Consider the following 16,353-nt stretch of genomic DNA (forward strand, 5'->3'; position numbering starts at 1 on the left):
AGCATAAATAAGAATAATGAGTAAGTTGTTAAGGGATTTGTAAAAGAAAAATAGAATGAATATTTGCATTTAGTTTCCTTTGTGTCCAGCTCCTGTTTAGTCATGTTAGCCTGACAGTATTTCTGTTTTCTCTTTTGCATATAGCATGTATGAAGAGACAGGGCTTCAAAATACAGTACTTAGCAAGATCATTCAAAAGATTTGCTGTGTCGATGTTGGACTACAGTTTATTAATTTTATTTCTTTTCATGAACAATCGTCACTGGGCTTGATTGTAAGCTATTCTTCAGCAAGGGCAATTATCACTAATTTTCATCAGCAGTGCTGACTTAATCATAAGAATACTTTGAACAGTCTTAAGCACTGCATATTTTATTTTTGTAATCATAGTCGGAAACTAACCTCTAAGGATAGAAAGAGAATGGAAAATATTTGAATTATCGATTCATGTAAGCATCATTATTATTCTTAGCAATTTAACATTATTCAAAGGGTATATACATTCAGCTAATTATTATGCACTGTCACTGGGTGATTTAACTGAGGGATAGGGGAGTTTGACAGAATGATCCAAAGTTGTTTTGTCTTCAGGATCTTATGGGTAGTCTGTTGGCTTGTCCAATGCAAGGGCTATCTCGGCTAGGGGACTAGTCCAAGGGTGTTCGTTTTTAAAAGAAAGTGACTAGTGCGAGTAAATTATGGCCAATCATTGCCTGGACTCTCAGCAGAGTGCACTAAACATTTAATCCTTTTAGCTATATGTTATTCTTAATTGCTGTTTCCTGTGTTAGTGAGGTAGTTCCAGGATGTGTGGATCAAGTGTTTGCTTTGAAGAATGTATGTGAGAAATACTTAGAAAAACAAATGGATTTGTATGTAGCATTTATGGATCTGGAGAAGGCATATGATAGAGTTGGTAGAGATGCTCTCTGGAACTATTAAGAGTATATGGTGTGTAAGGCAAGTTGCTGGAAGCAGTGAAAAGTTTTTATCGAGGATGTAAGGCATGTGTACGATTAGGAAGAGAGGAAAGTGGTTGGTTCCTAGTGAATGTCGGTTTGCGGCAGGGGTGTTATATGCTTGTGAGGCATGGGCTATAGATAGGATTGTGCGGAGGAGGGTGGATGAGTTGGAAATGAGATGTTTGAGGACAATATGTGGTGTGAGGTGGTTTGATCGAGTAAGTAATAAAAGGGTAAGAGAGATGTGTGGTAATAAAAAGAATGTGGTTGAGAGAGCAGAAGAGGGTTTATTGAAATGGTTTGGACACATCGAGAGAATGAGTAAGGAAAGATTGACAAAGATGATATGTGTGTCAGAGGTGGAGGGAACAAGAAGTGGGAAACCAAATCGGAGGTGGATGAATGGAGTGAAAATGATTTTGAGCGATCGGGACCTGAACATGCAGGAGGGTGAAAGGTATGCATGGAATAGAGTGAATTAGAACAATGTGGTATACTGGGGTTGACGTGCTGTCAATGGATTGAACCAGGGCATGTGAAGTGTCTGGGGTAAACCATGGAAAGTTTTGTGGGACCTAGATGTGGAAAGGGAACTGTGGTTTTGGTGCATTACACATGGCAGCTAGAGACTGAGTGTGAACGAATGTGGCCTTAGTTGTCTTTTCCTAGCGCTACCTAAGATCTAAAGATCTAAAGATCTAAACTGTATATCACTGCAACTGTTGCACCAATTATAGATGGCACTTCATATTGTCCGTTTGTTTACATTTCAGAAGCATGTTCATCCAGCTGTCATACGTGCAATAATGGCCTCCTAAGACAGGTAGCCAGGGCTGTCACATGGGAGAGATAAATGGAATTTCAAGCATCTTATATTCCATTATTTTCCCAAAGGTAATGAAAGGTAAAGTTATTAGTAATATGTAAATTGTTTTGTGGAATCACACAGTGGTTTACTTAGGTCATCAAAAATAGTCTGATTGTGGTATAACATATATATATATATATATATATATATATTTTTTTTTTTTTTTTTTTTTTTTTTTTTTTATACTTTGTCGCTGTCTCCCGCATTTGCGAGGTAGCGCAAGGAAACAGATGAAAGAAATGGCCCAACCCCCTCCCCCCATACACATGTACATACACACGTCCACACACGCAAATATACATACCTACACAGCTTTCCATGGTTTACCCCAGACGCTTCACATGCCTTGATTCAATGCACTGACAGCACGTCAACCCCTGTATACCACATCGCTCCAATTCACTCTATTCCTTGCCCTCCTTTCACCCTCCTGCATGTTCAGGCCCCGATCACACAAAATCTTTTTCACTCCATCTTTCCACCTCCAATTTGGTCTCCCTCTTCTCCTCGTTCCCTCCACCTCCGACACGTATATCCCTTTTTTTATATTTACGGACATGGTACAGGCAAACATGCCCCAGTCAAGGCCATCCCAGATGAGAGAAAAAAGTTTGAAAATGAAAGTAGAAATTAATTGTGGCTCTGCTGATGTCAGGGAAATGTAGCTAATTACTTAGCTGATTGTAGAAGAACCAAATGAAATATTAAGAAAGAAAATGTAATTAATCATTTATATGACAGTGGAAGATCTACACTGCATATCAGTGTAGATCCCATCGTAATGTTGCACTAACTGTAGATGGTACTACTTATTGTTTGTTTCTTTACATTTCAGAAGCATTTTCATCCAGCTGTCATACATGCAATAATGGCCACCTAAGACACGTAGCCAGGCTGTGTCACGTAGGAAACATAAATGAAATTTCAAACTGTGAATTCCGTTATTTCCCCAAAGATAAAAGAAGGTAAAGTGGAATTTAAATATATAGTCAATGGTCTACTTATGTGATGATAAAAGATAGTCTGATTATGGTATAATGTATATTCCTACTTGTTATACTTTTTTTTTTTTTTTATAAGGATTGACATGGCACAGTCAAGACCATCCCAGATGAAATAATGGCACAAGCTAGACATGCCCCTGTCAAGACCATCCCAGATGAGAGAAAAAGGTTAGAAAATGAAAGGAGAAACTAATTGTGGCTCTCCAGATGACAGGGAAATGTAGCTAATGATTTAGATGATTGTAGAAGAACCAAATGAAACATTAAGAAAAATGTAGTTAATGATTTAGATAACAATGGAAGAACTACACTGCATATCAGTGTAGTTCCCATTGCACTGTTACACTAACTGTAGATGGTACTGCTTATTGTTTATTTGTTTACATTTCAGAAGCATTTTCATCCAGCTGTCATACGTGCAATATTGGCCACCTAAGACACGTAGCCAGGGCTGTCACATAGGAAACATGAATGAAATTTCAAACATCTTAAATTCCATAATTTCCCCAAAGATAAAAGAAGGTAAAGTGGAATTTAATTATATATTCAATGGTCTACTTATGTGATGATAAAAAATAGTCTGATTGTGGTATGATACATTCCTAGGAAATGATTATACAATTTTTTTTTTTCATAGGGATAGACATGGCACAGGCAAGACATGCCCCAAGGCAAGACCTTCCCAGATGAAATAATGGCACAGGCTAGACATGCCCCTGTCAAGACCATCCCAGATGAAATAATGGCACAGGCAAGACATTCCCCAGGCAAGACCATCCCAGATGAAATAATGGCACAGGCAAGACCATCCCAAATGAAATCAATGGCACAGGCAAGACATGCCCCAGCCAAGACCATTCCAGATGAGAGAAAAAAGAAATTGAAAGTAGAAATTAACTGTGGCTCTCAAGATGACAGGGAAATGTAGCTAATGACTGTATAACCAAATTTAATATTAGGAGAGAAAAATAAATGTAGGTAATGATCTAGATGACATTAGAAGATTTACACTTCCTGTTAAGTGTAGATCACAGTGTAACTGTTATATGCATTATTTTTTCATAATTGCTGTTTTCCTTTGTCAGTGAGGTAGCGCCATGAAACAGATGAAGAATGGCCCATCCACTCATATAAGTGCTCATATGTGCACATATACATATCAACATAAACATACAGACATATATACACATACATATTCGTACTTGTTTGCCTTCATCCATTTCTGTTGCCACCCCACCCCAGAAGAAATGGTGAGGTAGTGCCAGAACAGACAAAAAAGGTTGCATTTATTCACACAGTCTCTAGTTGTCTTGTGTAATGCACTGACATTATTATACCACATCATTCCAATTCACTCTACTCCTTGCACAACTCTCACCTTCCTGTATGTTCAGGTCCTGACCACTCAAAATCCTTTTCACTCCATCCTTCCACCACCACCAATTTGGTCTCCCACTTCTCGTTCCCTCCACCTCTGACACATATATCCTCTTTGTCAATCTTTCCTCACTCATTCTCTCTATTTGTCCAAACAGTCTCAACACACCCTCTTCTGCTTTTGTCACAACCACACTCTTTTTATTTCCAGACACCTCTTTCTTACCCTTTCATTACTTGATCAAACTACCTCACACCACATGTCCTCAGACATTTCATTTCCAATACATCCACCACCCTCCATACAACCCCATCTATATCTCATGCCTTGCAGCCATGTAACATTATTGGAACTAATATGCCTTAAAATGTACCCATTTTTGCTCTCCAAAATAACATTCTCTCATTTTTTATATCTCCCAGAACCTTTACCCCCTCCCACATCCTGTGACTTGCTTTTACTTCCATGGTTTCATCTGCTCGTAAGTCCACTCCCATATATCTAACATTTCACTTCCACCAAATTTTTCTTCATTGAAATTACACCCCAATTAACTTGTCCCTCAATCCTACTGAACCTAATAACCCTGCTTGTATTTACATTTACCTGCAACTTTCTCCTTTCACACACTTTTTCAAACTTACTCACCAACTTATGCATGTTTCTCACTCGAGTCAGCCACTAGAGGTGTATCATCGGTGAACAACTGACTCTCTCATTCACAACAGACTGCATACTCGCCCCTCTCCAAAACTTGCATACACCTCCCAAACCACCCCATCCTTAAATTAAACAACCATAGGGACTATCACTCACACCCCTGCCACAGACTGACATTAACTGAGAACAAATCACTCTTCTCACTTCCTACTCGTACACATTCTTGGTAAAAAATTTTCACAGCTCCTAGCATCTTGCCTCCCACACCATATACTCTTAAAACCTTCCACAAAGCTTGTATATCAACCCTATCATATGATTTCTTCAGATTTATAAATGCCACATACAGAACCATTTTTTTTTTTTTTTTTTCAAATACTTTCTTCAAAGCAAACACTGATCCACACATCCTCTACCACTTCTGAAACCACACTGCTCTTCCTCAATCTGAGGCTCTGTACATGCCTTCACCCTCCCATATAATTTCCCAGGAATACCCTACAAACTTATGCCTCTGGTAGTTTGAACACTCACCTTTATCCCCTTTGCCTTTGTACAATGGCACTATGCATACATTCCACCAATCCTCAGGCACCTCACCATGATCCATACATACATTGAATATCCTCACCAACCAGTCAATAAGTCACCTCCTTTTTTAATAAATACCATCCAAACCCACCGCCTTGCCTGATTTCATATTTCACAAAGCTTTTGGTATCTTTCCATGATCCTCTAACTTCGCACACCACCCTGACCAAATCAGCCTGTATATGCCACTACATCATCATTCAAAATACTCGCTTCATCTACTCCATATTTTATATATATATATATATATATATATATATATATATATATATATATATATATATATATATATATATATATATACACACACCCCTGGGGATAGGGGAAAAAGAATACTTCCCACGTATTCCCTGCGTGTCGTAGAAGGCGACTAAAAGGGGAGGGAGCGGGGGGCTGTAAATCCTCCCCTCTTTTTTTTTTTTTTTTTTTTTTTTTTTTTTTTTTCCCCAAAAGCAGGAACAGAGAAGGGGCCAGGTGAGGATATTCCCTCAAACGTCCAGTCCTGTTCTTAACGCTACCTTGCTAACGCGGGAAATGGCGAATAGTTCGAAATATAAATATATATCTATATATATATATATATATATGGAGTAGGTGGAGCGAGTATATACACACACACCCATACACATATCAACATGTAGGTACACACACATCGCAGAGGATAGCAATGTGTTTTCCTATGGGGTGGGGTAGCGACAGGTATGGATATGTATGTAATGTCTGTATGTGTGTAAACGAGTGTATGGGTCATTTTTGTACGTTTCCTGGAGGTTGCTCGGTAACGCGAGTAGTGATATTTATATATATATATCCCTGGGGATAGGGGATGAAGAATACTTCCCACGTATTCCCTGCGTGTCGTAGAAGGCGACTAAAAGGGGAGGGAGCGGGGGGCTGGAAATCCTCCCCTCGTTTTTTTTTTTTAATTTTCAAAAGAAGGAACAGAGAATTGGGCCAGGTGAGGGTATTCCCTCAAAGGCCCAGTCCTCTGTTCTTAACGCTACCTCGCTAATGCGGGAAATGGCGAATAGTTTGAAAGATTATATATATATAATTTTTATACTTGATTGACGTATGCCACGTCAGCGAGGCAAGAACGGGATACATTGAATGACTCGTCCGAACATACGTAAGCCCGTACACATGTGTGCATGCACACACACACATATATATATATATATATATATATATATATATATATATATGTGTGTGTGTGTGTAGAGCCTTCACCGTAAAGATGTATATGCATAAATTACCACAGGAAAGTACTTTTCGTGTTGGTCATTAAAAGCGCAGAGATACTCGTAGTCGCGTTCATTAATTCCGTTAGTTTCGTATTTCCTGCGGCGATTGTGCATATATTTCTACGGTGAAGGTTCTATTTATAAATATATAATGCTTGGCACCTATGATGAAGTAGGTGGGAAGGCCGAGAAATTGAAGGGAATATACGTAAGTATTAAAAATTTATGAGGAATAACTCGACGGTATATGAAATACAAAAGGGAATTTCAAGGGAAAATAAATATGATCCCTTCAGAAAGGATAAAACGGGTTGGTAATTCATTTTATGGAAAAATCTGCGAAATTCGAAAATGAAAGGTACCAAATAGATTAAAGTTCGAGAACAAACAAAATTACGCAAGGATGCTTAATTTGAAGTGATAAATGCCTTAAACGAATTGTACTGAATTGACAATTCACACAAGATTACCGTCAAGGAAGATTTTGTATTCGTGCAAGTTAACAGATTTAATAAAGATGCCCCAGAATTGCAATCCGTTTTAAGATCCTCTTGATAAAAAAAAAAAAAAAAAAAAAAAAAAAAAAAAACCAAGCACGTCGGACGTCTGCTTCGTCAGTTGCATCCTCTTCCCTGGTTTTTAACCATATTCTTCAAAGATGCAGCCAACTTCTTACGGAACAGGTGTTCCATATGATTCTTCCGAATGTTGTGAAGTAGTAGTGCCGGTGGTAGTACATGTTGAGAAACTACCACCGCAGAAAGTCCATCACTACATGCAGTAAAGCATGTAGTGTTCCATTGGGTGCGTTGACGGCCCCCCGGACAGTCTCCGATGACGCCGTTGAATTCTTGTCCATCTACATGAGAACCCCAGTCTTGGACAATGTAGATTAACTGGGGTTTTCATGCCGCTGTCGTTATATGGTGGCTCCAATGTGGCCACCATGTACCACTTGAACGGAGATACTGCACTGCATGTAGTGCAGTGCAGCATGTAGTGTTCCATTAGGTGCGTTGACGGCTCCTGACAGTAGACACAGCCTCTGATGAGGCCGTTGAATTCTCGTCCATCTACATGAGAACCCCAGTTTTGGACAATGTAGATTAACTGGGGTTTTCATGCTCATGCCTCTGTCGTTATATGGTGGCTCCAATGTGGGCCACCATGTACCACTTGAATGGAGATTCTGCACTGTAGGCGTCCAGGAGACTCCTCTTGGTATGGAGCTGCTGCTTAATTTGTTTGCAGGCGCACTGGAACATGCACCTGGATGTTACTAAATGTGTAGCTGCCTTGTCTACTATCTTGTTTCCCTCGATCCCCTCATCGAGATTACCATCATTGAACAGTTGTACTTAATAGACGTCAAATGCTTTCACACTCGGAAGTTAGTCCAAAACATCGATTTGCCATCCAAACCTCATGGGATTGCGCACAACCTGTTGTAATTATATGGCTGTATTATTCTTCTCTGTAACTTTCTTCATAACTATATTCATTACAGTCCATTTATATATATATAAGATTTAAAAAAGGAAAATAAAATTACACGTACCTGGGGATAGGAGAAAGAATACTTCCCATGTATTTTCTGCGTTTCGAAGAAGACGACTAAAGAGGGTGGGGGTATAAATATTTCTCATTACTTACTCGATCAAACCACCTCACACCAAATATTGTCCTCAAACATCTCATTTCCAGCACATCCAGCCTCCTCCACACAACTCTATCTATAGCCCACGCCTCGCAACCATATAACAATGTTGGAACCGCTATTCCTTCAAACATACCCATTTTTGCTTTCCAAGATAACGTTCTTGACTTCCACACATTTTTCAACGCTCCCAGAACTTTCACCCCCTCCCCCACCCTATGATTCATTTCTGCTTCCATGGTTCCATCTGCTGCCACATCCACTCCCAGATATCTAAAACACTTCACTTCCTCCAGTTTTTCTCCATTCAAACTTACCTCCCAACTGACTTGTCCTCAACCCTACTGTACCTAATAACCTTGCTCGTATTCACATTTATTCTCAGCTTTCTTCTTTCACACACTTTACCAAACTCAGTCACCAGCTTCTGCAGTTTCACGCCTGAATCAGCCACCATCGCTGTATCATCAGCGAACAACAACTGACTCACTTCCCAAGCTCTCTCATCTACAACAGACTGCATACTTACCCCTCTTTCCAAAACTCTTGCATTCACCTCCCCAACATCCCCATCCATAAACAAATTAAACATTTAACCATGGAGACATCACACGCCCTTTCCGCAAACCAACATTCACTGAGAACCAATCACTTTCCTCTCTTCCTACATGTACACATGCCTTACATCCTCAATAAAAACTTTTCACTGCTTCTAACAACTTACCTCCCACACCATATATTCTTAATACCCTCCACAGAGCATCTCTATCAACTCTATGATATGCCTTCTCCATATCCATAAATGCTACATAAAAATCCATTTGCTTTTCTAAGTATATCTCATACATTTTTCAAAGCAAACACCTGAAACCACACTGCTCTTCCCCAATCTGATGCTCTGTACATGCCTTCCTCTCAATCAATACTCTCCCATATAATTTCCCAGGAATACTCAACAAACTTATACCTCTGTAATTTGAGCACTCACTCTTATCCCCTTTGCCTTTGTACAATGGCACTATGCAAGCCTTCCACCAGTCGTCAGGCACCTCACAATGAATCATACATACATTACATAACCTTACCAACCAGTCAACAATACAGTCACCCCCCGTTTTTAATAAATTCCATTGCAATGCCATCCAAACCTGCTGCCTTGCTGGCTTTCATCTTCCACAAAGCTTTCACTACCTCTTCTCTGTTTACCAACCCTAACCCTCTCACTTTGCATACCGCCTCGTCCAAAACACCCTATATCTGCCACTCTATCATCAAACACATTCAACAAACCTTCAAAATACTCACTCCATCTCCTTCTCACATCACCACGACTTGTTATCATGTTATCACCTCCCCATAAGCCCCCTTCACTGATGTTCCTATTTGTTCCCTTGTCTTAGCACTTTATTTACCTCCTTCCACAATATCTTTTTATTCTCCCTAAAATGTAATGATACTCTCTCACACCAACTCTCATTTGCCCTCTTTTTTGCCTCTTGCACCTTTCTCTTGACTAACTACCTCTTTCTTTTATACATCTCCCAGTCATTTGCATTACTTCCCTGCAAAAATTGTCCAAATGCCTCTCTCTTCTCTTTCACTAATAATCTTACTTCTTCATCCCACCACTCACTACCCTTTCTAATCTGCCCACCTCCCACAAGAATCTTTTGCACAAGCCATCACTACATCCCTAAATACATCCCATTCCTCCCCCACTCCCCCTACATCCTTTGTTCTCACCTTTTTCAATTCTGTACTCAGTCCTTCCTGGTACTTCCTCACATCTCCTTCCCAAGCTCACTTACTCTCAACCACTCTCTTCACCCCAACATTCTCTCTTCTTTTCACCTCCAAACCATATATATATATATAAGATTATTAGTGAAAGAGAAGAGAGAGGTATTTGGACGATTTTTGCAGGGAAAAAATGCAAATGAGTGGGAGAGGTATAAAAGAAAGAGGCAGGAGGTCAAGAGAAAGGTGCAAGAGGTGAAATGAGAGTTGGGATGAGAGAGTATCATTAAATTTCAGGGAGAATAAAAAGATGTTTTGGAAGGAGGTAAATAAAGTGCGTAAGACAAGGGAGCAAATGGGAACTTCAGTGAAGGGGGCTAATGGGGAGGTGATAACAAGTAGTGGTGATGTGAGAAGGAGATGGAGTGAGTATTTTGAATGTTTGTTGAATGTGTTTCATGATAGAGTGGCAGATAAAGGGTGTTTTGGTCGAGGTGGTGTGCAAAGTGAGAGGGTTAGGGAAAATGATTTGGTAAACAGAGAAGAGGTAGTAAAAGCTTTACAGAAGATGAATGCCGGCAAGGCAGCAGGTTTGGATGGTATTGCTGTGGAATTTATTAAAAAGGGGGTGACTGTATTGTTGACTGGTTGGTAAGATTATTTAATGTATGTATGATTCATGGTGAGGTGCCTGAGGATTGGCGGAATGCTTGCATAGTGCCATTGTACAAAGGCAAATGGGATAAGAGTGAGTGCTCAAATTACAGAGGTATAAGTTTGTTGAGTATTCCTGGTAAATTATATAGGAGGGTATTGATTGAGAGGGTGAAGGCACGTACAGAGCATCAGATTGGGGAAAAGCAGTGTGGTTTCAGAAGTGGTAGAGGATGTGTGGATCAGGTGTTTGCTTTGAAGAATGTATGTGAGAAATACTTAGAAAAACAAATGGATTTGTATGTAGCATTTATGGATCTGGAGAAGGCATATGATTGAGCTGATAGAGATGCTCTGTGGAAGGTTTTAAGAATATATGGTGTGGGAGGCAAGTTGTTAGAAGCAGTGAAAAGTTTTTATCGAGGATGTAAGGCATGTGTATATGTAGGAAGAGAGGAAAGTGATTGGTTCTCAGTGAATGTAGGTTTGCGGCAGGGGTGTGTGATGTCTCCGTGGTTGTTTGATTTGTTTATGGATGGGGTTGTTAGGGAGGTAAATGCAAGGGTTTTGGAAAGAGGGGCAAGTATGCAGTCTGTTGTGGATGAGAGAGCTTGGGAAGTGAGTCAGTTGTTGTTCACTGATGATACAGCGCTGGTGGCTGATTCATGTAAGAAACTGCAGAAGCTGGTGACTGAGTTTGGTAAAGTGTGTGAAAGAAGAAAGCTAAGAGTAAATGTGAATAAGAGCAAGGTTATTAGGTACAGTAGGGTTGAGGGTCAAGTCAATTGGGAGGTAAGTTTGAATGGAGAAAAACTGGAGGAAGTAAAGTGTTTTAGATATCTGGGAGTGGATCTGGCAGCGGATGGAACCATGGAAGCGGAAGTGAATCATAGGGTGGGGGAGGGGGCGAAAATTCTGGGAGCCTTGAAGAATGTTTGGAAGTCGAGAACATTATCTCGGAAAGCAAAAATGGGTATGGTTGAAGGAATAGTGGTTCCAACAATGTTGTATGGCGTGGGCTATGGATAGAGTTGTGCACAGTAGGGTGGATGTGCTGGAAATGAGATGTTTGAGGACAATATGTGGTGTGAGGTGGTTTGATCGAGTAAGTAATGTAAGGGTAAGAGAGATGTGTGGAAATAAAAAGAGTGTGGTTGAGAGAGCCGAAGACGGTGTTTTGAAATGGCTTGGTCACATGGAGAGAATGAGTGAGGAAAGATTGACAAAGAGGATATATGTGTCAGAGGTGGAGGGAACGAGGAGAAGTGGGAGACCAAATTTTAGATGGAAAGATGGAGTGAAAAAGATTTTGAGTGATCGGGGACTGAACATGCAGGAGGGTGAAAGGCGTGCAAGGAATAGAGTGAATTGGAACGATGTGGTATACCGGGGTCGACGTGCTGTCAATGGATTGAACCAGGGCATGTGAAGCGTCTGGGGTAAACCATGGAAAGTTGTGTGGGGCCTGGATGTGGAAAGGGAGCTGTGGTTTCGGTGCATTATTACACGACAGCTAGAGACTGAGTGTGAACGAATGGGGCCCTTGGTGTCTTTTCCTAGCCCTACCTCGCACACATGAGGGGGGAGGGGGTTGTTATTCCATGTGTGGCGAGGTGGCGATGGGAACAAATAAAGGCAGACAGTGTGAATTATGTACATGTGTATATATGTATATGTCTGTGTGTGTATATATATGTGTACATTGAGATGTATAGGTATGTATATTTGCGTGTGTGGACGTGTATGTATATACATGTGTATGTGGGCGGGTTGGGCCATTCTTTCGTCTGTTTCCTTGCGCTACCTCGCTAACGCGGGAGACAGCGACAAAGCAATATAAATGAAATAAAAATATATATATATATATATATATATATATATATCTATATATATATATATATATATATATATATATATATATATATATATATATATATATATATATATATATCTTTTCTTTCTTTCATACTATTCGCCATTTCCTGCATTAGCACGGCAGCGTTAAGAAAAGAGGACTGGGCCTTTCAGGGAATATCCTCACCTGCCCCCCTTCTCTGTTCCTTCTTTTGGAAAATTAAAAAAACGAGAGGGGAGGATTTCCAGCCACCCACTATATATATATATATATATATATATATATATATATATATATATATATATATATATATATATATATATATATATTTTTTTTTTTATACTAATCGCCATTTCCCGAATTAGCGAGGTAGCGTTAAGAACAGAGGATGAGGACTGGGCCTTTGAGGGAATATCCTCACCTGGCCCCTTTCTCTGTTTCTTCTTTTGGAAAAAAAAAAAAAAATAAGGGGAGGATTTCCAGCCTCCCGCTCCCTTCCCTTTTAGTCGCCCTCTACGACACGCAGGGAATATGTGGGAAGTATTCTTTCTCCCCTATCCCCAGGGATACATACATATATATATATATTTTCTTTTTTTTTCGTACTATTCGCCATTTCCCGCATTAGCGAGGTAGCGCTATGAACAGAGGACTGGGCCTTAGAGGGAATATCCTCACCTGGCCCCGTTCTCTGTTCCTTCTTTTGGAAAATTAAAAAAAAAACGAGAGGGGAGGATTTCCAGCCACCCACTCCCTCCCCTTTTAGTCGCCTTCTACGACACGCAGGGAATACATGGGAAGTATTCTTTCTCCCGTATCCCCAGGGATATATATATATATATATATATATATATATATATATATATTTTGCTTTGTCGCTGTCTCCCGCGTTTGCGATGTAGCGCAAGGAAACAGACGAAAGAAATGGCCCAACCCACCCCCATACACATGTATATACATACGTCCACACACGCAAATATACATACCTACACAGCTTTCCATGGTTTACCCCAGACGCTTCACATGCCCTGATTCAATCCACTGACAGCACGTCAACCCCGGTATACCACATCGATCCAATTCACTCTATTCCTTGCCCTCCTTTCACCCTCCTGCATGTTCAGGCCCCGATCACACAAGATCTTTTTCACTCCATCTTTCCACCTCCAATTTGGTCTCCCACTTCTCCTCGTTCCCTCCACCTCCGACACATATATCCTCTTGGTCAATCTTTCCTCACTCATTCTCTCCATGTGCCCAAACCATTTCAAAGCAACCTCTTCTGCTCTCTCAACCATGCTCTTTTTATTTCCACATATCTCTCTTACCCTTACATTACTTACTCGATCAAACCACCTCACACTACACATTGTCCTCAAACATCTCATTTCCAGCACATCCACCCTCCTGCGCACAACTCTATCCATAGCCCACGCCTCGCAACCATACAACATTGTTGGAACCACTATTCCTTCAAACATACCCATTTTTGTTTTCCGAGATAATGTTCTCGACTTCCACACATTCTTCAAGGCTCCCAGAATTTTCGCCCCCTCCCCACCCTATGATCCACTTCCGCTTCCATGGTTCCATCCGCTGCCAGATCCACTCCCAGATATCTAAAACACTTCACTTCCTCCAGTTTTTCTCCATTCAAACTCACCTCCCAATTGACTTGACCCTCAACCCTACTGTACCTAATAACCTTGCTCTTATTCACATTTACTCTTAACTTTCTTCTTTCACACACTTTACCAAACTCAGTCACCAGCTTCTGCAGTTTCTCACATGAATCAGCCACCAGCGCTGTATCATCAGCGAACAACAACTGACTCACTTCCCAAGCTCTCTCATCCCCAACAGACTTCATACTTGCCCCTCTTTCCAAAACTCTTGCATTCACCTCCCTAACAACCCCATCCATAAACAAATTAAACAACCATGGAGACATCACACACCCCTGCCGCAAACCTACATTCACTGAGAACCAATCACTTTCCTCTCTTCCTACACGTACACATGCCTTACATCCTTGATAAAAACTTTTCACTGCTTCTAACAACTTGCCTCCCACACCATATATTCTTAATACCTTCCACAGAGCATTTCTATCAACTCTATCATATGCCTTCTCCAGATCCATAAATGCTACATACAGATCCATTTGCTTTTCTAAGTATTTCTCACATACATTCTTCAAAGCAAACACCTGATCCACACATCCTCTACCACTTCTGAAACCACACTGCTCTTCCCCAATCTGATGCTCTGTACATGCCTTCACCCTCTCAATCAATACCCTCCCATATAATTTACCAGGAATACTCAACAAACTTATACCTCTGTAATTTGAGCACTCACTCTTATCCCCTTTGCCTTTGTACAATGGCACTATGCATGCATTCCGCCAATCCTCAGGCACCTCACCATGAGTCATACACACATTAAATAACCTTACCAAGCAGTCAACAATACAGTATATATATATATATATATATATATATATATATATATATATATATATATATATATATATATATACATATATTTATATATATACAAATATATAAATTATGTAAATTTATATACACTCATATATAGATTATATGCTTTTCCACTCGCATGAAGATGGTCTAAGACGTCAATCTGCCATCCAAACCTCATGGGATTACGCTCAACCTGTTGATGTAATGATATGGCTGTATTACTCTTCTGTACAACTTTCTTCATACATATATTAATTACAATCTATTAATATATATGTATAAATTAGCTCAAAAACAGGAAAATCAAAATCAAAATATTCATACCTGGGGATAGGAGAAAAAATACTTCCCACGTATTCCCAGCGTGTTGAGGAAGGCAACTAAAAAGGGTGAGAGTATATATATTCCTGTGAGTCCAGGGAGAAATGAAACATTATTCGCTCCAAAGAGTAATAGTCGCATCATAAGAGGAGATACAAGAAATAATTATGTCAGTTGATATGAAACGACGAGATGGAGGTAGGATGCCATTTGGGAAAGAAGTAATCTTTTCATTATATGCATAATTATATATTTATTATATATTTTTTTTTTTATTATACTTTGTCGCTGTCTCCCGCGTTTGCGAGGTAGCGCAAGGAAACAGACGAAAGAAATGGCCCAACCCCCCCCCATACACATGTACATACATACGTCCACACACGCAAATATACATACCTACACAGCTTTCCATGGTTTACCCCAGACGCTTCACATGCCCTGCTTCAATCCACTGACAGCACGTCAACCCCGGTATACCACATCGCTCCAATTCACTCTATTCCTTGCTCGCCTTTCACCCTCCTGCATGTTCAGGCCCTGATCACACAAAATCTTTTTCACTCTATCTTTCCACCTCCAATTTGGTCTCCCACTTCTCCTCGTTCCCTCCACCTCCGACACATATATCCTCTTGGTCAATCTTTCCTCACTCATTCTCTCCATGTGCCCAAACCATTTCAAAACACCCTCTTCTGCTCTCTCAACCACGCTCTTTTTATTTCCATACGTCTCTCTTATCCTTACGTTACTTACTCGATCAAACCACCTCACACCACACATTGTCCTCAAACATCTCATTTCCAGCACATCAACCCTCCTGCGCACAACTCTATCCATAGCCCATGCCTCGCAACCATACAACATTGTTGGAACCACTATTCCTTCAAACATACCCATTTTTGCTTTCAGAGATAATGTTCTCGACTTCCACACATT

The 16,353-nt window shown here is 40.2% G+C and overlaps 1 protein-coding gene and 1 long non-coding RNA gene across 10 annotated transcripts in view; one reads left to right on the forward strand and one right to left on the reverse strand.

Moving 5' to 3' along the window:
- The window catches only part of Rgl (Ral guanine nucleotide dissociation stimulator-like), a 147,428-nt gene extending 140,191 nt beyond the window's left edge, over positions 1-7,237 (forward strand). For 7 of the 9 annotated variants that reach the window (XM_071689516.1, XM_071689507.1, XM_071689514.1 and 4 more), the window contains 5 exons: positions 1,736-1,856; positions 2,666-2,795; positions 2,911-3,002; positions 3,226-3,356; positions 3,472-7,237. The gene's annotated coding sequence lies outside the window, so the exon portion shown is untranslated. Of the gene's footprint in view, positions 1-1,735; positions 1,867-2,665; positions 2,796-2,910; positions 3,003-3,225; positions 3,357-3,471 lie in introns of all 9 variants that reach the window. The other 2 variants (XM_071689508.1, XM_071689509.1) reach the window with 2 other exon arrangements.
- Positions 6,436-14,374, reverse strand: LOC139763453 (uncharacterized). The gene is made up of 2 exons (XR_011716154.1): positions 8,266-14,374; positions 6,436-8,149 (listed from the first exon to the last, which is right to left on the reverse strand). It is a non-coding gene; the product is annotated as an uncharacterized lncRNA (long non-coding RNA).
- Between the last annotated feature and the right edge of the window lie 1,979 nt (positions 14,375-16,353).

The sequence above is a fragment of the Panulirus ornatus genome, chromosome 47 (assembly GCF_036320965.1).
Source record: "Panulirus ornatus isolate Po-2019 chromosome 47, ASM3632096v1, whole genome shotgun sequence".
NCBI classification, from domain to species: Eukaryota; Metazoa; Arthropoda; class Malacostraca; order Decapoda; family Palinuridae; genus Panulirus; species Panulirus ornatus.